The sequence below is a fragment of the Carcharhinus amblyrhynchos genome, chromosome 27 (assembly GCF_965287045.1).
Source record: "Carcharhinus amblyrhynchos chromosome 27, sCarAmb.v2.hapA, whole genome shotgun sequence".
NCBI lineage: Eukaryota > Metazoa > Chordata > Chondrichthyes > Carcharhiniformes > Carcharhinidae > Carcharhinus > Carcharhinus amblyrhynchos.
This window is the reverse complement of record NC_137350.1, coordinates 34897656-34921745: the sequence shown is the minus strand read 5'-3', so window position 1 is coordinate 34921745 and position 24090 is coordinate 34897656. Positions and strand designations below refer to the sequence as shown.

At 44.6% G+C, this 24090-nt stretch overlaps 1 protein-coding gene across 1 annotated transcript in view; it reads left to right on the top strand.

Annotated features, from left to right (window-relative positions):
- lasp1 (LIM and SH3 protein 1) overlaps nt 1-24090 on the top strand; it is a 164061-nt gene that overhangs the window by 130838 nt on the left and 9133 nt on the right. The gene's annotated exons all lie outside the window — the stretch shown is intronic.

The following is a 24090-nucleotide window of genomic DNA, read 5'->3' as shown; positions in this document are numbered from 1 at the left end:
ATAGTTTTGCAATCTCGGGATGGGGCGATTGCAAAGACGGTGCACGTGTATCAGTCTGTTTTGGAACGTGGGGAGAATTCGGAGGAGAAACCGCTGTTAATTAAAATGGAAAGAAATGAGTATAGGGAGGCTAGGGGTGGGGGTGGGGAGGATAAATGGAAACACTCCACCCAGTCTCAATAAGCTTGCACAATGCAGTAGGCAGGAAATTCAATATTCTCTTGTGGATAGGGGGGGAGTAGTCATAATTGATGTTTGGATTAATCATTTATCTGGGCTTACTGCTTGGGGTTTGACTAAGCATTAGGGCTACACTGTCTCACCATTAAAGGTAAGTCCCTGCCTGTACTGCTGTTGTCAGTCATTTCAACAAATAATACTCACTAATAATTTCCATTGCCTGAAAATTGTTAAAGGCGGGTGCATCGCAGCAACTCCCCAAAATTCTCTAAGTGCAAAGCATTCCAAAACAATGGCATTGTGCTTTATGCCTCTGATTCTACACCCACGCTGAGGTTCATTTCATCACCGTAAGGAGATGTGGAGACAGTCACACTAAATAAACGTCAGTACCTCTCTACTGCCAAGGAGGGATAAGCATGAGAGCTCATCTTTTCAGAACATAAGAATAGGAGTAGGTCATTTGGCCCATCTGGCCTACGCTGCTGCTCAAACAGATCATGACTGATCACCTTCCTCAACGCCATTCCTCCCCCTACTATAGCCATACCTGGTAGAATTTACATTCAATAAAAATATTTGGAATTGAGAATCTACTCATGACCATGAAACTATTGTCAACTGTCAGAAAAACCCATCTGGTTCACTGATGTCCTTTAGGGGAGGAAATTTGCCGTCCTTACTTGGTCTGGCCTACATGTGAGTCCAGACCCACAGAAATGTGGTTGACTCTCAACTGCCCTCGGGCAACTAGGGATGGGCAATAAATGCTGGCCAGCCAGTGACACCCATATCTCTCGAATGAACGAATAAACCCCGCTATCATTATTATCCAGTAACTTATCAATTTCTGTCTTGAACATGTTGAATGATTGAGCTTCCACAGTCCTCTAGGGTAGAGAATTCCAAAGATCCACCACCCTCTGAGTGAAGAAATTCCTCCTCATCACAGTTATCTGGCCTGCCTGTTATTCTGAGACAATGTCCCCTAGTTCTCAACTCATCAGCCAGGGGAAACATCCTATCTCCATCTAAGCTGTCACACCCTGTAAGAATTTCATAAGCTTCATTGAGATCACTGGTCATTCTTTAAAACTCTAGAGACTACAGGCCCAGTTTCCTTAATCTCTCCGTGTACGACAATCCTGCCATCGTAGAGATTAGCCCGGGTAAATCTCTGTTACATTGGTGAACTATACAAGACACTAGTTAGATCTCAGATGGAGTATGGTGTACAGTTCTGAGTGCCACACAATAGGAAGGATGTGAATGCACTAGAGAGAGGGCAGAAGAGGTTTACAAGAATGGTTCGAGGGATGACTAGGGGGCACAGCCTCAAGATAAAGGGGGGGCGGTTTAGAACGGAGTTGTTGAGGAGGAACTTCTTCACTCAAAGGGTGGTGAATCTCTGGAATTCTCTGCCCGTTGAGGTGGTGGAGGCTGCCTCGCTAAATATTTTTAAGACGTGGGTTGATGGGTTTTTGATAAGCGAGGGGATTAAGGGTTATGGGGAGAGGACGGGAATGTGAGACACGACAGATCAGCCATGATCTTATTGAATGGCGGGGCAGGCTCGAAGGGCTGGATGGCCTACTCCTGCTCCTATTTCTTATGTTCTTATGAGAAACTTCATTTATGAGGATAGATTGGAGAGGTTGGGACTGTTCCCCTGGGAGAGAAGGCAACTCAGAGGAAATCTGATAGGAGATGTTCAAAATCATGAAGGGGTTGGACAGAGCAGAGAGCAGAAACTGTTCCCGCTCGTATAAAGGATCAAGAACGAGAGGGACACAGATTTAAAGTGATTTGCAAAAGAAGCAATGTGATGTGAGAAAAACCTTTCTCACATAGCGAGTGGTTCGAGTCTATGATGCATTACCTGGAAGTGCAGTGGAGGCAGGTTCAATGGAAGCATTCAAGAGGACATTAGAGGATTATCGGAACAGGAACAATGTGCAGGGGTATGGGGAAAAGGCACTAAGCCATGAAGCTCATTTAGCAAGCTAGTGCAGACACGATGGGCCAAATGGCCTCCTCCTGTGCTGTAATAAATCTTTGCACACCCTCTACTGGGAGTACATATTGGGAGACCGAGGCTACATGATGCGCCAGGTGCAGTCTCGCCGAGGCTCTATCCTTTGTGTCTCAATCCTGCAGCCCTCGAAGGATTTAAATGAGCGTGATCGCTGTGTTCACTGAAATGAAGGAAACAGGAATTCCATGACGTAATTGCTTTCTTAAAAAGGTCATAGTAGCTGAGTGCCTGACACCGTGGGCACTGAAACACTCTCACACCCTTGCATGCTGGCCTCACTTAATGATTCCCTCACTTACAGAAAATATCAGTGGTGAGAAAGCGTTTTGGTTTTGAATTAAAGAAACCCACAGGGTTTCAGTGTAGCCGAGAACTGACCATTCCTCAAAGTTATTGTCTTATATAAATCCCCCTCTCATCATCCAGCCATTCTTGACTTTGCAAAAAAAAAATTATTCTTGGATTGAGGATGTCTCTGGCTATCCTTCATTGTCTGTGCAAAGTTGCCAGTGAGGGTGCCCCCCCCCCCTTTAAACTGCTGCTGTCAGTGTGGTGAAGGTGCATCTTCACTGTGGTGTGGCTTCCAGAGCTGCGTTCACCTCGCAGTATTCCATCACAACGGGACATTGTTCAGCTGTGAATGTTGGCAAGTGCGCAGACTATGGAGATTGAGGCTTGCATTTTGTATAGCAGGGGTGTGATGCGATTTGCATTAGAGAAAGTTGGAGAATAGAAATGAGTGAAGGATTAGGAAGGATGACAAAGTTTGACTAAAAGCAGGGATTGTGAGTAAAGGAAATGATAAACTTGAACCTTTCATCAGCTCAAAATATCCCGAAGTGTTTTGTGGGCAATGAAATGTATTCACTGTAGTATAATGGACTGGCACATACAGGGTTAATTTGATTTTGATTTATTATTGTCACATGTATCAATATACAGTGAAAAGTATTGTTTCTTGTGCACTATACAGACAAAGCATACCATTCATAGAGAAGGAATGAGAGAGAGTGCAGGGTTAATGTGGGACAGCGTACAGTACCGCCTACATAGTCTTGTAAGAAGACATGACGCTGAGCCAGGAATGATGTTGAGCAGGAATGTGGAAAGACCTAGATGTGGAGATAGTTGCATACCTGTACCCTTGATGGTGTGTAGTTACAAGTAGTTAATAAAGACATGCTGTCAACTTACTGAAGACTACAAGTACTTCTTTAAGCGATGTTGTTCTGTAACTTACGCCCACACAACAGTCACTGAAACATAGGATTTCAAAATTAGTGGTGGAAGTTGTGAATGGTTTAGGGAGTGTATTCCAGACAGTGGGGCTGAAGTGACTGGTGGCTTCACTGCCATGGACAATGGGGACTAATGTACAGAAGCCCAGAGTTAGAGCACTTAGCGCAGAAGGAGAGGTAGGTCATGAAGAAATTTGAAATTGGAACAAAGGTTTTGCATTTAATGCATCAGAGTTTGCAGGATAGTGAGGGCGAGGGTGATTGGTGAGCAAGACTTGTTATGAATTTAAGCGATAGATTGCTGAACTTTGGACAGGTTGGAGCTCAAGGAAATTTGCAAGGAGGCCTTGGTAAGCTTGCATGTTTGGGCCTGGAGCTATCTTCGCTGGCATCCAGACACTTTCTCATGAGAGATCATTTTTGACACGGTTGGTGACATTTCCAGCCCAGAGTCAAAGGCTGTAGGTTTGAATCTCACTGCAAAGATTTGTGCACAGAATCTAGATTGGGACTCCCAGTGTTAGTACTGAGGGAGCGCTGCACTGTATGAAGTGCTATCTTTGGATGAGATGTTAAATCAAGGCCCTATCAACCATTTCCGCTGGTTCCGCTGTACTATTTCCAAGAACTCATGAATGCTCCCCAGTGTCCTGGCCAACATTCATCCCGCAACTAAAATTACTAAAACAGATGTTTTGATCACATATTTTGTTGCTATTTGTGTATACAAATTGGCTGCTGTCACAATGGTGCCTCCACTTCCAAAAATACTTGATTAAATTGTCAACGGTTAATGTGGAACGTGTTGAATTTGAGAAAGGTACTATATAAATACAAATCTGTCTGTCATTTAGCCAAGACAAAGAATCTCTCAGCGCCATGCATCCAATTGAGCTAAACTAATTTCACTGTTGAGGGGTCAGAATTGAGTTATCCATGATCTGTTACATCACTTACCTCCAGTGCCTTTCCTAAGTTACTGCAAGAGAATCCCACATATATCAACTTGGATTTGATAGTGAGGGAGTTTGTAACAAGAAGTAAAACATTCAGTGATAGCTAATCCCAGAACACAAAGTACAAAACTGACCAAGCAAACTGCAAGCATGCAAGATTGGGCGGCGTGGTGGCACTGTGGTTAGCACTGCTGACTCACAGGGCCAGGGATCCTGATTCAATTCCAGTCTTGGGTCACTCTCTGTGTGGAGTTTTGCACATTCTCCCCATGTCCGGGTGCACTGGTTTCCTCCTACAGCCCGAAGATATGTAGGTTAGGGGGATTGGTCATGCTAAATTACCCCTTAGTATCAGGGAGACTAGCTAGAGTAAATGCATGGGGTTATGGGGATAGGGCCTGGGTGGGATTGTGGTTTGTGCAGACTTGATGGGCCAAATGGCCTCCTTCTGCACCGTAGGAATTATATGATTGGCTGTTTTCAGCCTGAGGAACGGCGGTGATATGTTTTAATTCAGTCTGATGTGTAATTATTGTTGAAGCCTCGAGAGAAATCTTGATAGGAAAGCGATGTGTGGCAGTGGTGATGTGGTGTCTGCTCTGCACTCCCTGCTGTGCTGTCTGCTGGATCAGTCTGTTAGATCTCAGAATCTGTCTTTCTGCGGAACTGGCAAATTTAATGATTGCTAGAGATATTGGCAATTGCAAGCTGTGAAAGATTAATGATGAATCTGGTACAAGTGAACAGGCCAACTTAACACAATATGGCCCAGGCATTTAATTATTAGTTGGGGATTTACCTCTTGGGCAGCAGTCCCATCTGGCTTGGATTCTTAAATGTGATTTATCAATATTGTATTTTACGATATTCATCGGGGAGTTTCTGTCGTCTACTTTCTGCTGAAGGCTGCGGGAGTTGAGGATGCTCCAGGTTCCTGGCATGTTGCTAACACAGTAGCCAAAGCCCTGAGGGTCTGTCAGACTTATTACCCCTTCAGTGCCCCCGTTACATGGCTTCTCAGAGCCCATGGGTACCTCATCTGAGCGACCATTCTTTAAATGCTGAATGACGGCAAGCTATTCAACCCTGTTGGGCTTCGCTGCTGAGCCTGAAATTGTTTTCATGCTTCGTACGTGCGCTCGAGTCTTTTTGACATCCCAGTGCAGTCCTCGAGCAGTGCGTCACTGCCTGAGGTGCTGTCACCTTGATGAGATGTGAAAGCAAGGCCCTATCTGACCCCCTTGGGTGAACAGTGAGGATCCCACAGCGCTAGTTTAAAGAGAGGCAGGTATGGTCCAATATTTAACACTCAGCTGACATCACGAGAAACAGATTATCTAGCCATCATCACATCGCCCATTTGTGGGATCGTACTGTGCCTAAATTGGCTGTTGAGTTTCCTACAATGACGATGCTTCAGATCCCCTCATTGGCTGTAAAGATGAAGTTGGGAGAGGAACTGTGGAAATGCAACTTGGTTCTTTTCCTGACCAGAAGCCCTTTCTGTTGCTAGAAGAAGTGTTTCCATGGTAATTGCAGCCAATAGCAGTGTATTGGCTCTCTATCTATCTGAGGTCAGATAGCCCTCTGAGTTGTAGAACCTGAACCTTTCTGATCCATAAAGACCACTACCCATCGGCCTGTGGTACACTGCTAACTTTCTGCCTCATCCTAGCTTGTGGATCTCCACCCAGGCTTCGTGCTTTGGGGTCTGTGTCTGCCACTTGGAGACAAACTAGCTGCCAATGAGGTTCGCTTTCTGCACCTGGGTTGGGCAGTGCAAGCGATAAGCCCAAAGGAAAAATAACTTGCGTTTACATAGTGCCGTTCATGCACTTTGCAGCTACTTTATGAAGTGTGCTGACTGTAGTAGGTTCAGGAAATGCTGCAGCCAACTTCTGCAGGGCTAGATCCCATAAAGCAAGCAATGAATGAGGAGCCAGGCAGTCAGTGGGTTAGGGGTGAATATTGGCCAAGACATTGAGAAGAACTGCCCTGCTCTACATTGCAATAGCGCCCTAGAGGTTGGTTGCTTCTGCCTGAGAGACAGATTGGGCCTCTCTCTGCTGAGCATTGGGAGTTGAATGCTGCCTCGGATCATCCACAGTTTTCCCAGTTGACTGGCAAAGTGCAGCACAAGTTACTCAACAAGAACAGCTGCCTGTTGTTTTCTTAAAAAACGTGTTTGCTTGGGATTTGAATCTAGGGAATGCTGATGAGATGGGGGCCACGCTACACAATGACAGCTGCGTACTGTGTCATGCAGTGAATCAAAAGTCCATCACAATCGATGCTTTAAGACTGATGTTGGCAGCTGATTCCTTCAGCCAAAACTGAAAGAGCTGGGCAATGGGAAGCAGAATGAATCGAGAGGAATTTTTTTTCCCCTTCCTGTCGTTAAGCTGCAGTCAACATTGAAACGTTTCTGACCTGATCACCCAGTGCCTCTTTATTATTAGTTCTAGGGGTTGTGGGCATCACTAGATAGGTCAACATTTATTGCCCATCCCTAATTGCCCTAGAGAAGGCAGAAATGAGCTGTTGCCTTAAACTGTTATGGACCATGTAGTGTAGGTGTTAAGAGCTGGCTTTTTAAGAGTAATAAATACCTCAGTGTCATTTACAAAGTAAACATTTGCTTTCCTCTAATGATTTGACACTCTCCACGTTTAGAAGCTTTGAAATGGTGGATAATTGATGACAGTAACTGTGATACAAAGCATTAATACTCTACCACACAATCTAATCTTCTGTTTCACTCCCACCTCACCCACACTGTCCCTCAGCCTGGGGTTGCATTTCAGCTGAGGTACAGTTCCCTGTGCAATAGCAGCCCCACCCCTGACTGCTTATTAAATTCTTTGCACGGATCCCAACAATGAGTGTTGATGGATTGGAAGGATGTTACCGCCAAGAGCAGTTCTGTCCCTCGGCCAATATCAATGCATGCACAGGCACAGACACACACTTGTACTCCGGGTTTGGAATCACAACATTCAGCCCATTTATCTACTGAGTTATTGTTTCTGCTTTTGTTGTATCTTTTATTGGAGAACAATTTAACACAACAACTTAGGGCGGCACAGTGGTTAGCACTGCTGCCTCACAGCACCGGGGACCTGGGTTCATTTCCCAGCTTTAGGTCACAGTCTGGGTGGAGTTTGCATGTTCTCCTTGTATCTGCATGTGTTTCCTCCGGGTGCTCCGGTTTCCTCCCATAATCTGAAAGACGTGCTGGTTACGTACATTGACCTGAACAAGCGCCAGAGTGTGGCGACTAGGGGAATTTCATTGCAGTGTTAACGTAAGCCTTACTTGTGACTAATAAATAAATAAACTTTAAACGTGTCTGTCTGGGTTTCGTCCGGTTGCTCCAGTTTCCTTCCACAGTCTGAAAGACGTGCTGGTTCGGTGCATTGGCCATGCTAAATTCTCTCTGTGTACCCGAGCAGGCGCCGGAGTGTGGTGACTAGGGGATTTTCACAGCAACTTCATTGCAGTGTTAATGTAAGCCTACTTGTGACACTAATACATAAACTTAAAAACAAACATTTGTACAATGCCTTGAACAAAGTGAAATGTTCTAAGTCACCGCGTAGGAGCTCCGGGCCGCTGCAACCACTCAGCAGACTAGGCCATCACCAAAAGCGGCAAAATTTGATGGGGGTGGAGTGGGTTGTGGCATCAAAAACCTGAATGAACTTCTCATGAATCTACAAGAGTAAACAACCAGGTTTGAGCTGTGAGACTGCAAGATCCACATCCACACACAGATAGTCTTTGGTATTTACGCTGCAGTCTTCCTAGAATTTCAAATGACATTCCTCATCCTGTTTATCAGATAACTGCAAAAATTTGTACAACTACACGGCTCATTTGAAACTGTGGATAATATTAAAGAACATAATTTAATCGAGTCTACTTGATGGTCTGTATGAAGTTATCACCTTCTGTGTAAAGTTTGCATATTCTCCCCACGTGGGTTTCCTCCGGGTGCTCCAGTTTCTGCCCAGAGTCCAAAGATGTGCGGGGTTAGATGCTCAATTGCCCCTTTGTGTCCTGGGATGCATAGGTTTTGGTTTGATTTGATTCATTATTGTCACATGTATTAACATACAGTGAAAAGTATTGTTTCTTGTGCGCTATACTGATAAAACATACTGTTCATAGAGAAGGAAAGAAGAGAGTGCAGAATGTAGTGTTACAGTCATAGCTAGAGTGTAGAGAAAGATCAACTTAATGCAAGGTAAGTCCATTCAAAAGTCTGACAGCAGCAGGGAAAAAGCTGTTCTTGAGTTGATTGGTACGTGTCCTCAGACTTTTGTATCTTCTTCCTGATGGAAGAAGGTGGAAGAGAGAATGTCCGGGGTGTGAGGAGTCCTTTATTATGCTGGCTGCTTTGCTGAAGCAGCGGGAAATGTAGACAGAGTCAATAGATGGGAGGCTGGTTTGCGTGATGGATTGGGCTATATACACCACCTTTTATAGTTCTTTGAGGTCTTGGGCAGAGCAGGAGCCCATACCAAACTGTGATACAACCAGAAAGAATGTTTTGTAACCACGCATCTGTAACCATTGTTAGATCATATGAGCCATATTACACACATATTTATTCCAATGTATGTTGTGTTAAAAGTGTACAACACTGAGAACCTACAATCAGAATCATCGTACTCTCCTTTCTCATGTCAAATAAATCTAACTATGAGTGCAGAATCTCTATTCCTGCCACTGCAAAATATTCATCTTTGAAGATTAAGGACCCCATGCACCCTGGACATTCTCTCTCCCACCTTCTTCCGTCAGGAAAAAGGATGGGACACAAAGCTAAACGTTTGCCTAGACCTGGGGTAACTAATACTCTTGCACCTGCAAGAGCTTCTTCCAACCAAATTTGACACCTGGCTACATCTGGAGATATTGGAACAGGAGAAGTGGGTTTTTAAGAAGCATCTTAAATAGAGAGGGAGAGATAGAGAGGCGGAAAGGTTTAGCGAGGGAATTCCAGAGCTTGTGGTGTGGATAGCGGGGACCTGGGCTCCAGTGAAGGGAGGATGCGCAAGAGGCCAGAATTGGAGAAGCATGGAGATTTCGGAGAGGTGGAGGAGATGGGGAGTGGTGAGACCATGGAGGGAGTTGAAAGCTAGGCCAAGAAATTTTAAATTGGTTTAGTGCTGGATTGGGGGCCAGTGTAGGTCAGTGTGTGCAAGGCGGCAAGGACTTGCTGTGAGTTAGGATACAGGAGGTAGAATTTTGGACTAAGTTTACAGACAGGGAGGGTGGACATGAGAATATTTGAACAAAGAACGGTATAGCACAGGAACAGGCCCTTCAGCCCATCAAGCCTGCGCCAATCATGTTGTCCTATCTAGACCAACAGCCTGCACCCCTCTGTAATCCGCCTGTTCATGTGCCTCTCCGGGTAAGTCTTAAATGTTGCTAACATATCTGCCTCAACTGCCTCAGTTGGCAGTGCATTCCAGGCCCCTACCACCCTCTGTGTAAAATCATTTCCCCCGCATATCTCTACTGAACCTTCCTCCCCTTACCTGAACTTTTGTCCCCCTGTGATGGTCATTTCTGCCCTGGGGAAAAAGCTTCCGACCATTCACCTTATCTATGTCCCTCATAATTAGCTTTTTTTTTAGTTAGAAGCCATAAAATGAGACAAGTCCAATCTGGAAAATATTAAGCAAAAGCAGAAAATGCTGGAAAATCTCAGCAGGTCTGACAGCATATGTAGAGAGAGAATAGAGCCAACATTTCTAGAGTGGATGATCCTTCCCGGGTCTCTCGGTGGAGAGAGAACAGAGCTAACAGGACAGGTCATCCAGACTCAAAACATTGTCTCTATTCTCACTCAGTAAGGAGCCTCACAACACCAGGTTAGAGTCCAACAGGTTTATTTGATAGCACAAGCCACTAGCTTTTGGAACGCTGCTCCTTCATCAGGGAGTTCCGAACTCCCATTTACCTGATGAAGGGGCAGCGCTCCGAAATCTAGTGGCTTGTGCTACCAAATAAACCAGTTGGACTTTAACCCGGTGTTGTGAGACTTCTTACTGTGTTTACCTCAGTCCAACACCGGCATCTTCACATCTATTCTCTTTCCACTGCGGCTGAGATTTCCAGCATTTTCTGTTTTTTGTTTCAGATTCCAGCTTTCACAGTATTTTGCTTTTATCTGGAAAATATTAAGTTTCATTGAATGCCAAATTATGAAGCAAGGCACCATTCTCGCATTCTTTTATGCACAGTTAAAACCGGACCTGTTGCAAGATTGGCCCAAATATGACGAGCATACCATATGTACTTTACTAAACGGAGGGGACGGTGCCAATATCTTTTGGCTCCCTGACTTTCCAGCTGGCACTTTCTTTGTTCAAACTGGATGTGGATTGCTGGCAGCGTTATTGCTTTTTTGTTGTCACTTCCTCACTGTTGCAAAGGTCCTGCTTGTCCAGTGGATGCCAAATCCAATTCCATTTCTTTGTTTGACTATTTTTTCAGGAATGTCCCTTTTCTCCCCAGGTTGGTGTAGCAACTGACAGATCTGATTTACGTTTGTGTTGTCATGGTTGCAGTTGACCTGCTGAGCGGCTGAAAGATTAACCGTTGGCTTGGGACCTTGGATGCTTGGGCAGATTAGTTCACTGGTAAATGGTCTCCAATCTAAAGTAAAGTTTATTAGTCACAAGTAAGGCTTGCGTTAACACTGCAATGAAGTTACTGTGAAATTCCCCAAGTCGCCACAGTCCGGTGCCTGTTCGGGTCAATGCACCTAACCAGCGCATCTTTTAGAATGTGGGAGGAAACCCATGCAGATATGGTGAGAATGTGCAGTCTCCACACAGAAGTGACTCAAGCTGGGAATCGAACCCGGGTCCCTGGCGCTGTGAAGCAGCAGTGCTAACCACTGTGCCACCGTGCTATGCCGCCCAATCTAGAGAAACTGTGAATGAATGAATGCTTTATTCTCACTTAATGCGGGCAATGTTGATCTGCACGGTATTTCTGGAATGCCACCATTTATCTACATAATATATCCACGTGTTAGTCACCTCGAGTTCACCGTTTATCTCTGATGCTTTCCAGTACTGGAAAATGGGATTAGAACAGATAGGTGCTTGATGGCTGGCGCAGGTACAATGGGCTGAAGGGCCTCTTTCTGTGCTGTAACATTCTATGGGTGGAATTTTCTGGCTATGCCCGCCCTAAAACCAGACAGGTCAATGGAAATTTGCATGGCTCCTCCCCCACTACAATTCCCAAGGTGGGCGGGATGGGAAATACCCCCCCAACTCTATGACAATCCTTTGCAAGTTATAGTGGTGCTCTGACCTTCCCAAAGCGCTTGTTTTTTCCCGAGCTTCACTGGACTGGCTTCACTGGGGGTTTTCACACTAACTGCAGTGTTAGTGTAAGCCTTCTTGTGATGCTGATAATACACTTTGGCCCCATTGAAGGTCAGTGTTCTTGCTTTTTAATCCCTCCATGGTCCTCCTGACCTCGGGAATCACCACCAGCCTGACTTTTTCCCTTTGGAACCCTAATAATGGGTTGCTCCTTGCTCTCTGGTGGAAACTCTTTGCCCATTTGTTACAGTCACCTGGAACCCCCTCCTCCAGATGCTTCACCTGCCTGCATTCAGCCTGCTTTTGATAACACCTCAAAATCAATCCCTTAACACTTCTGTTTTCCCTGCCCCCCGCACAGGGTCTGCTGTTCTCCTGATCTTTGGGTTCATGAAGCTTTCCATAATGGTTAGCTCCCAGCTGGATTAAACGTACAATGAAAGCTTTTCTCTTTGGAACAAGGAAGTTTGTTTCCCTTGGCAGATGGGTTTTGTAACCAGATGACATAGATTTGAGATAAATTACATGCGGGGATAAGAATTTTTTTTTTTAACTCAGCAAGTTCTGATCTAGAATGCATTGCTTTAAATGAATATTTGTTCCAGATTTAATTCTCATTTTCGAAAGGAAACCTGAATATATACTAGAAAGGGAATAATTTGTAGGGCTATTGTCAGAGAGTAGGAAAGTGGAATTAACTGATAGTTCTTTTTAAAGAGGTGGCATGATGAGCCAATAACCCCCTCCTGTGCTGCGCAACATATAGGTATTAATTCAAATACTTCCAATTTACCAAACTCTAGGATTTGCTTTGCTTAGTTACTTGGACAAACTAACACTATCGTTTCTACTAACTTGAGAGACACTTTTTTATTCATTCATTCGTGGGACATGGGTGTCACTGGCTAGGCCAGCAGTTATTGCTCATTCTTACTCGCCCTTGAGAAGGTGAGCTGCCTTTTTGAATCACCACAATCTATGTGCCGTGGGTTGACTCTCGATGCCACTGGGGAGGGAATTCCAGGATTTTGACCCAGCGACTGCGAAGGAACGGTGATATATTTCCAAGTCGGGATGGTGAGTGGCTTGGAGGGGAACTTGCAGGTGGTGGTGATCCCGTGCATCTGCTGCCCTTGTCCTTTTAGATGAAAGTGGTTGTGGGTTTGGAAGATACTGTCCAAGGATCTTTGGTGAATTGCTGCAGTGCATCTTGTAGATAGTACACACTGCTGCTACTGAGCGTTGGTGTTGGAGGGATTCAATGTTTATAGATTTTCACATGTCTTGACTTGTGAAAATTCTCCAGCTCCTGGCTGCCCCGATAGTCTTTTTTTTCTCGCCTAGAAGTTGTTGAATGATTGAAACAATCCCAAATTGGAATTATTCTGCCTGGCGAGATCAGTGTTGTCTTTCAATCCTTTAATCATTGGAGATTGTCTCTTCTTCCTTTTTGGAAGCCTTAGTAGTGCGTGCTCGTTTGACTTTATTCCAAAGTTATGTTCCCGGGAATCAAACCAGAAAATGTTGGAAAGACTCAGCAGGTCTGGCAGCGTCTGCGGAGAGAGAAGTAGAGTCAATGTTTCGGCCACTGAGCTTGCATCGGAACCACTCATCATCAGACATCCCTTGCTCTTACATTTTTAGTTTCACACAATTGCCTAAAATATTCACTGGTTCAAGGCCCTATCTTCATTGGATGTGATTGTTCAAGTGTAACTCGAGCATTTAATTTTCTTCCCCATCAACATATTCCTTCCATATTACATTTTAAAAATTATTCAACTGTCACACATTGCATTTAGAAATGTCTGCCTTGGCAATCAAAGGTGAGCGATCTCTCCGGATCTCTCATTCAAGCCTTATCTTGAGCTCTCCTATTGGCTGAGGATGAGGGACAGCATGTTCCCTTCTCCACCATTGGCAACCACCCCTTTCCACCTCTCTGAAACTCCCTCATTGAGTTAATTCTTTAATGGAATCCACACGACCAGTTCCATAGAATCATAGGATCCCTACAGTGCGGAAAGAAGCCATTCGGCCCAATGAGCCTGCATAGACAACAATCCCACCCAGCCCCTATCCCCATAAGCCCACATATTTACCCAGCTAATCCCTGTGACACTAAGGGGCAATTGAACGTGGCTAATCTTCCTAACCCGCACATCTTTGGACTGCGGGAGGAAACTTGAGCACCCAGAGGAAACCCACAGATGTGGGGAGAAGGTGCAGACTCTGCACTCGGACAGTTACCCAAGGCCAGAATTGAACCCTGGTCCCTGGTGCTGTGAAACAGCAATCTAACCACTGTGCTTGCAGTGCACAACTATATGAAAGACCTACATTTATGTAACAACTTTTTCAACCTCAACACATTCCAAAGCACTTCACAACTGATTAAGTATGAAGTGTAGTCTTTGTTGTGATGTGTGAAATGTGGCAACCAATTTGCACACATCAATCTCTCTCCAACAGCAATGAATCAAAACTCCTCCCACAGCAATAAGTAACCAGATTATTTGCATTATGTGTTGGGTGAAGGACAGATGATTGGGGAACTCCCATGTTCTTCTTCAAATACTGCTGTGGGTTCTTTCACTCTGTCAGTGTTGCACTGGGGAGTGTAAACCTGAATTACATGCTCAGTCCCTGGAGGGGGACTCGGAAGTGACAGTGCCACGGTTAATGGTGTTATATTTTATTCTTTTTTATTAATTCGTGGGACATGGACATCATAGATCATAGAATAGAAACCCTACAGTTCAGAAAGAGGCCAATCAGTCCATCAAGTCTGCACCGCCAACAATCCCACCCCAGGCCCTGTCCCCATAACTCCACACATTTACCCCACTAATCCCTCCAACCTACACATCCTGGGACACTATGGGCAATTTATCATGGCCAATCAACCTAACCTGCACATCTTTGGACTGTGGGAGGAAACCAGAGCACCCGGAGGAAACTCATGCAGACATGGGGAGAATGTGCGAGTTCCACACAGACAATGGCTCAAGCCGGGAATCAAACCCAGGTCCCTGGAGCTGTGAGGCAGCAGTGTTAACCACTGTGCCACCCCCTGCCGCCCACTCACTGGCTGGCCAGTATTTATTGCCCATCCCTAGTTGCCCTTGGAAGGCAGTTGGGAGTCAACCACATTGCTGTGGCTCTGGATTCACATGTAAGCCAGACCAGGTAAGGATGGCAGATTTCCTCCCCTGAAAGGACATTAGTGAACCAGATGGGTTTTTCTGACAATCGACAATGGTTTCATGGTCATCAGTAGATTCTTAATTCCAGCTATTTTCTTTTATTGAATTAAAATTCCACCGTCTGCCATGGCGAGATTCGAACCCAGGTTCCCCAGTACATTAGCTGAGTTTCTGGATTAATAATCTAGTGATAATACCACTAGGCCATCACCTCCCCTTATCACGTACACAGGTAACCTTTCAAAATGATTTTCCAGCCAATGGTTCGAACTGGTTGTTTTAGTGCACAGAAATACAGGATGAAAGATTCTGGAGTGCTTTAATTTTCTGAGTGACTCATACCATTCAATAATTATTTTTTAAATGACGTGTTTGGGATGGTCTATTACCCCTGAAATTGAGTCAGTTTAATGTGATGATAGTCAAATTACTGTTAGACAACTTGAAAATCGCTGAGTTGTAATAGAGGACTGACTGAGAATATTCTGGTAGTTTCCAGAAGATATTTGTAGAGCCTTCTGGTGTGCCCTGGGAATAACACTTTTCGAGTTCTTTATCTCCAATTCAAACAGTTGTCTGGGACTGGATCTTTTTCCCATCTGCTGCTGCCTTCAGGATATACAATTTATGCTTTTATAAGCTGTGATTCTTAATCAAAACAGATCAAACTGTCAAGTGCTTTGGAGGATTTGCCTTTCCCTCCCTTCTCCCTCTTAGCCTTTTGCTGAATCATGTTGGGCCACAGGTCCCTTATGTGTCAGCAGGTTCCAGACATATCACACCCATTACTCACATTTCAGCCCAATCAGACACCACAAACCAACGCTTCTGTTGCTACCAGATGAGAACAGATGCCTAAATGGTGTCTGCCACAGAACTTCCACCATCCAGAAGGAGGCTATTCAGCCCATCGAGTCTGCACTGACTCTCTGACAGATCATCGCACCCAGGCCCTATCCCAGTAACCCCAGGTATTTAATCTGCTACTCCACTTATCCTACACACTTTGGGACACTAAAGGGCAGTCGAGTCATTCCACCTAACTTGCACACCTTTGGAGTGTGGGAGGAAACTGGAACACCTGGAGGAAACCCATGCAGACATGGGGAGAATGTGCAAACTCCACACAGACAGTCACCCGAGGTGGGATTTGAATGTGTTGTGAGGCAACAGTGCTAACCACTGTACCATCTTAGTTAAAAAGAAAGTATCTGATCACTTTTTGAGAGTAATATATTAACAGCACAAATTGCCCAGTTACTCCAGATGGAATGAAAGGACACCAACTGTCCTTCTCATCTAGCCTTCAACCATCAACATAGTAACAAGAGGAGACCTTCCAGCTCCTTGAGCTTGTTTCTCTACACTCAGCAGGAGCATGGCTGAAGTTTTCCAACTCCTATTTGCCTGCCTTGGTTCCCTAACTCTCCACACAACAATGGTAGTAATAATAGGAAGACAGATTATTTACATGATTGGATGTAAACTAGGAAGTGGAGGAAGATGCCGAGATGCTTCAGCGTGATTTGGATAGGCTGAGTGTGTGGGCATCTGCATGGCAGATGCAGTATAATGTGGATAAATGTGAGGTTACCCAGTTTAGTAGCAATAATAGGCAGACAGATTATTACTTGAATGGGTGTATATTGAGAGAGGTAGATATTCAGCGAGACTTTGGTATCCTCGTGCATCAGTCACTGAAAGCAAATGTGCAAATATTGTAGGCAATAAAGAAAGCAAATGGCATTTTGGCCTTCAAAGTGAGGGGTTTGAGTACAGGGATGTTTTACTGCAATTGTATAGGGCTTTGGTGAGGGCACACCTTGAATATCGTGTGCAGTTTTGGTGTCCTTATCTGAGGAAGGATGTCCCTGCTATAGAGAGAGTACAGCGAAGGTTTACCAGGCTGGTTCCTGGAGTGACAGGTCTATCATATGAGGAGAGACTAGGTCAGTTAGGATTACATTCACTGGAGTTTAGAAGAGTGAGAGAAGTTCTCATCGAAACTTATAAAATTCTAACAGGGTTAGACAGAGTAGATTCAGAAAGAATGTTCCCGATGGTGAGGGAGTCCAGAACCAGGGGTCACAGTTAGAGGATAAGGGGTAAATCTTTTAGAACTGAAGCGAAGATAAATTTCTTCACCTAGAGGGTGGTGGATGTGTGGAATTCACTGCCACAGAAAGGAGTTTTGAGGCCAAAATATTGTTAGATTTCTGGAAGAAATTTGTGACTAAAAGGATTAAGGGGGAAAGGAGGGATGAGGATATTGTGTTTGATGATCAGCCATGATCAAAATGTCAGAGCAGGTTTGAAGGGCCAAATGGCCTATTCCTGCTTCCAGTTTCTATGTAACAAAATTCTATGTGCAAATAGGGAGCCTAAACTGTGCTTTTGGCTGCCCCCTCTGATATCCCTATCTATTGTTGGGTCCTAAATCTCTACCCATTGTTACCTAGTCCAAGCGGTGGAAGAGCTATTTTGCAGAGATGCTTTTTTAAAACATTTCTTTGAACTATTGTTGAGGACGGGACGTGGTTGGTTGTAAAATGGATCATCTCCAGTTTGCAACCTGTGGGTTAACAGTAGTGATGCAAATCAAAACGTTTTCATGTGGCTTCCTGTGACCCTCCTTTACAAAAAAAAATGTGTGCATGAGAATACCTTTTATGGGTTTTTTTCTGCAGTGACTAATTTCTAAAAATGTAAGAATACAACTCATGTGAGCTTGCGTCCGTAGTCTGCTAACCCACACAATGTGTGCTGTGTTATTTTTAAAATCTCCAGTCATGTTGAGCTTGCCGTTTAGACTGTTTGGTCTATGGGTGGGGAGGGTGCACAGAATTCAGACAGTAATGTTTTGTGCTGAAATGTGCCATGTGCTGGATTTGTGTTACCAGCACTCCCTTGAAGAAACCCCTCTTCCAATGAGGAAAGGGGGGAAATGTTCATTTAAACTGGCAAAATTGCGTTTTCTAATTGCATGTCTCTCAGCCTCACATCCTGTGGTTTTTCTGGAGAGAGGGAGGGTTGGGAGATGAGGGGAGGGGTGGGGAATGGGAGAGGGAGGGTTAGGGTTGGGTGGGGGGCAAAAGTACACACAAGCATAAGAATTTGGAGCATGAATTGGCCATTAAGCCTCTTGTGCACACTCATCATTTGATAAGATATTGGCTGATCTGATTGTGGCTTTTTACTTCCCGTCAACCCCCTGTACCCTTTGACTAATGAGGAAGTCAATCTAACGTCTTAAAAATATCCAATGACCCTGTACAACTTAACAGAACATTCCTGCTTTTATATTCCACTCCACTTTGCAATAAACGACAACATTCCGTTTACCTTCCTAATCACTTACGCACTGAACTTTCCTGATTCATGTACCTAGGACGCCCAGATCCCTCTGCACCTGAGAGTTCTGCAGTCCCTCTCTGTTTAAATTATTATGCTGCTCTCTGCCAGGCCTGTGCTGGCACAACTTCAGGATCCTGAGGTAAGGAGGTCCCAAAGCCTCCAGATGGCCCAGGACTGAAAGAGAAAGGAACTTGCAGTTGTGCAACATCATTTGTCACCCTTGGGACATCCCAAAATTCTGCACAACCAATGAATTAATTTGAAAAATGTAGTCACTATTGCAGCACGAAAACATGGCAGTCACTTTGTGCACAGCAATCTCCCACTAACAGCAGAATGGTAATGACCAGATAATCTTTTGCAGTAATGCTGATCGAGAGAGATGCTCTCCTTCGCTAAGACCACTTACTTCCATGTCTATCATTGATTCTATTCTCTCTCCACCGGTGCTGTCTGACCTGCTAAGATTTTCCAGCATTTTTTGTTTTTGTATTCTAACATTATTGTCCAATTCTGAGCTGCATCTGCTGCTGAAACCCTCCCCATGTCTTTGCCACCTTTAATCTTGACCGTTCCGATGTTTTCCTAGGTATCCTGCCATTTTCCACTGGCTATGAAGTTGAGTTATCTAAAACTCCACTTCCCTCATCCTAACATGCACTAAGCCTCATTTACCCATCACCCAGTGTTCACGGATCTACATTGGTTCTTGGTCCAACAATACCTCAACTGTTTTCAAGCGCCCACCATGGCCTTGCCCCTCCCCTTCCTCTGGACTCCTCTCTAGCTCTACAACCCTATGAGCTCTCTGCTCTCCTCTCTGTCTCTTGCACATCCTCAATTTTAATCTCCTTAATAGAATTATAGAATCACTTCCGTACAGGAAGAGGCCCCATTCAGCCCATCGAGCCTGCACTGATGACAATCCCATCCAGGTTGTATCTCTGAAACCCCACAAACTCACCTCTCTGACACTAAGGGACAATTGAGCAAGGAAAATCAACGTAACCCCCACATCTATGTGAATGTGGGAAGAACCCGGAGGAAGCCCATGTGGACACAACGTGCAAACTCCATACAGTCACCCGAGGCTGGAATCAAACCCAGATCCCTGGTGTTGTGAGGCAGCAGTGCTAACCACTGTGCCATCGTGACACCCATAGCCCTCATGCTTCAGGTCTGGAGTTCCCCCTCTAACCCTCTCCACCTCATAGAATCATAGAAACCCTACAGTATAGAAAGAGACCATTCAGCCCATCGAGTCTGCACCACCCAAATCCCACCCAGGCCCTACCCCCATATCCCTAAATATTTTACCCACTAATCCCTCTAACCTACGTGTCTCAGGACACTAAGGGAATTATAGCATGGCCAATCAACCTAACCCGCACATCTTTGGACTGTGGGAGGAAACCCATGCAGACACGAGGAGAATGTGCAAACTCCACACAGACAGTAACCCAAGCCAGGAATTGAACTCAGGTCCCTGGAGCTGTGAAGCAGCAGTGCTAACCACTGTGCTACCGTGCCACCCCACCTCTTCACTCTTTAAAACCTACCTCTTAGAGTAAGTTTTACTTGTTGGTCCAGATTTCTTGTTAGGAGGCTCGGAGTTGGATTTTGCCTGAGAATGCTCCCATGAAGCATCTTGGAGCGTTTTTTTTTTTGTTTATTTCCAATTCAACCCAATCAAAGTCCAATTCAAAGTCTCAGCAAGTGAGACATTCCAGATCCAAGCTGACGAAACAGGCTTCCCACTCCCCATCTTGGGCGTTTGAACTACATGATCCAATTCGATTGAAGCGCTTTACTGCATTTGGGATACTCTCTGTAAGTGTAAGCTTTTGTTGCTGTTGAAAGATATTACTGAGGACAAGTAGGAAGCCTCCCCTTAAAGTACACCTGGGAAACTGGACAGAGGGTCCGCGCGTTTAACATGTGATATGAATGAAGGCATGTACACTGGAGTGTCAGTCAGCATGGATTTTGTGTTCAAGTCTCTGGGATGGGAACTGAACCTGGAACCTTTTTAGCTTGGGGTGTGAATGTGCTACCACTGAGTTGCCACTCGCATCAGAATTTGGTCACCTTGGTTGAAGTGATGGAGCAGAGGTAGAGGGATATGGGCCAAATGTGGGTAATTGGGACGAGCTTCAGGGTTTTAATTGACAAGTTGGGCTGAAAGGGCCTCTTTCCATGCTGTAAACCTCTATGATTCCAATGACTGCGATGCTCATTTAAGATTTAGGGATGAAGAATAGGTTGTTTGAGATTCTGGAAAGGAGCCTCTCTCTGTGAAGTGACTACGCTGGAGAAGAATGTGTGAGGAATTGCATGTCTGGGAAGCAAGTAATGGGATGACAGCTGAGTATGCTTTTAGTTTCAGTCTAATCTGTTAAAAATGCTAGTCTGGAACTGTGGCCATGATACACAGTTCAGGTTAGCTAAATTCCTTGTGCCATTGGTTGCACGGCGAATGGTAGGAGGTGGGATGTAGGAAAGAGGGCAAGAAAAAAGGAGGCCACTTGATTTATTCCTCTTACTTGACTAAAAAAAAATGGTAGAGGTTTTACAGGGCTTTCTTTGTACGGTGTTGTTTCTCTGCCTCCCCCTGCTGGTTGGATGATGGAGTGCAACTGAACTCTGCAGGTTCCAGGAGTTCATGGAGGCCTCGAGCTATGTCTCTCAAATGGACAGAGATAACCTTGTGGGCAAAGGCTTACCATCTTAAAATTAGTGCTAAGTTATTCAGAGGTGATATCAAGAAACATTTCCGAATGGAAATTTCCCCAAATGCTGTTGAGGCCAGACATTGATTGAAAACTTCAAGATTGAGATTGATAGATTTTTGATCAGCGAGATTACAGAATAAATATTAGATAGAGGTTTACAGTATGGAAACAGGCCCTTTGTCCCAACTTGCCTATACCACCCTTTTTTTCAAAACTCCTAAACTAATCCCAATTGGCCGCATTTGGCCCATACCCCTCTATACCCATCGTACCCATGTAACTATCTAAATGCTTTTTAAAAGACAAAATTGTATCCATCTCTACTACTACCTCTGGCAGCTTGTTCCAGACATTAACCACCCTCTGTGTGAAAAAATTGCCCCTCTAGACACTTGTATCTCTCCCCTGTCATCTTAAACCTATGCTCTCTAGTTTTAGACTTCCCTACCTTTGGGAAAAGATATTGACTATCTACCTTGTCTATGCCCCTCATTATTTAATAGACCTCTATAAGGTCACCCTTCAGCCTCCTACACTCCAGAGAAAAATGTCCTAGACTATTCAGCCTCTCCTTATAACTCATATAGAGTTAGGATGCAGGTCAGCTTCAAGCTAAAGGAATGTACAACAGGCATGAGGGTTACACAATATCTTCCTTTTCCAATGATCTTGCAGTGTTATCTCTTAATGATTGCAATACAAATCTACAAATTTTTTTGTTTATATATCCAATCAAAGTCCAATTCAAAGTCTCAGCAAGTGAGACTTGCTCACCACCTCCGGTTTTGGGTTTGATCTATATGATCCAAGCTGATTGGAGTAAGCATTGCAGCTCCTCCAAGGCTTGATCTCGTCAGCATCTTAGCCAAAAGGATGAGATGTCACTTTAAAAAAATTGCTTCAAGTAAAGCCACAATGTAACCTCATGACTTCTGCTCTGTCTTTATTATTTAACCACCGGAAAAATTGGTATTTTTACAATTGGAATTGCTTTCCTGACCAGCCAACTTGTATACGATTGTCACTGAGCCTGTATCACAGTGTTATGCACGCTTGTTGAAAGAAGCCCCAGTACTGCAGTGTGTGTTGTCTGAGCATGTGTGTTAACATCAGGGTGTAGACACACTGAAGTTTAGTTGAATGGGTCTGCGTTTGCCTTTGAAGTGTTTCTATGGAAACGATGGATGTCCTGAGAATTTGGCCCGGCATTAATTTATTCTACTTGAGAGCACCACCACGTGGAAAGGAGTGGAAAAGCACATTCAGGAAGGTTTCCATTCAGTCAAGGCGTGTGTGGCTATTGCTGGCAAGGTCAGCATTTAATGTCCTTCAGAAGGTGGTGACGAGACGCTACTTTGAATATAACTGAATGGCTTGTTGGACCATTGAAGAAGGCAACCACGTTGCTATAAATCTGGAATCAGTGTGGGGAAGGGTGATAGATTTCCTTCCCAAAAGGATATAAGTGATTATCCATTGGTCACCATAAGTGATTTATTAAGTAATTGAATTTAAGTTCCCCAGTTGCTGTCTAGGGATTCTTACTCCAGTAACATAACCACAAGGTTACCACTTCCACTAAGATAAAAGCAAAATACTGCGGATGCTCGAATCTGAAAACAAAAACAGAAAATGCTGGAAAATCTCAGCAGATCTGACAGCATCTGTGGGGAGAGAATAGGGCCAATGTTTTGAGTCTAAATGACCCTTCATCAGAGCTAAGAACAAAGAAAATCAGCAAAGATTTATACTATGAGGATGGTGTTGCTGGAGAGGCATATCGGCATATGGTGGCGCGTGGCATTGAGCGTGGATCTCAGGATGTGGCGAGAACAGCAGTCTGAGGAGTGTTGTATGTCCTGGAGATAAATTCCTCATCGTATAATCTTCATAGTGTAAACCTCCGCTGATTCTCTTTGCTCTCAGCTCTGACAAAGGGTCATCTAGACTTGAAATGTTGGCTCTATTCTCTCCTCACAGATGCTGTCAGACCTGCTGAGATTTTCCAGCATTTTCTGTTGGTTGTCACCATTTCCATTAACTTGCCTGAAATGGAATTTTCCAGAATCCCACATTTCTAATGGCTGATGTTTGTGTAGAGCTTACTGCCCAGAAACAAGACCATTCTGCCCAATCGGTCTTAGTTTATGTCCATGTTCTACAGAAAACTACTCACACCTCTCTTCCTCTATCATTATTCTTCTATTCCTTCCACCCTCACGTATCAAAGTGGCTTCCCTTCACGCTGATGGTGTTACAATTCACTCGGGGTGTCTGAGTTACTTTTAGTCTCGTGTTATAGCCTGGAGCTATGGATAGTGATGGTAGAGGCTCAGATATCTTTTCATCGAGGGCGGCATGGTGGCACAGTGGTTAGCATTGCTGCCTTGTAGCGCCAGGGACCTGGGTTCGATTCCGGGCTTGGATTACTGTGTGTGTGGAGTCTGCACATTCTCTTTGTATCTGAGTGGGTTTCTTCCGGGTGCTCCGGTTCCCCCCCACAATCCAAAGATGGACAAGTTGGGTGGATGGGATGGTAAATTGCCCCGTAGTGCCAGGGGATTGGTAGAGTAAATATTTGACATAATGGGAATAGGGCCAGGGTGGGATTGTTGTCAGTGTAAGCTTGATGGGCTGAATGGCCACCTTCTGCACTATAGAAATTCTATGATTCTAAGTGGCTGACCAGGATTCTTCCCACACTTATCGCCTGCTACTGGCGTGTATTGGATGGACCTGCAGGTTGATGTTCAACCTGCTTAGCCATGTTATGAACACTCCTTTCTTAGACATCAAGTCCTGGGTGTGGGATCTGAATTCACAGCTTCACGCTCAGAGGCAGTGACACTAACCTACTGCACCGCAAGATCACCTCATCCCCTTAAGTGCATTAATACTGATCTCCTGTTTGTGGTAAATTCCATATTCTCACCATGCTCTAGGTAAATAATTCCTTATCGAATTTATATTTGACTGTCTTATCAGTCTGAATCCTGGTCTCCTCCACAAATGGAATGTTTTCACTACTTTCTGA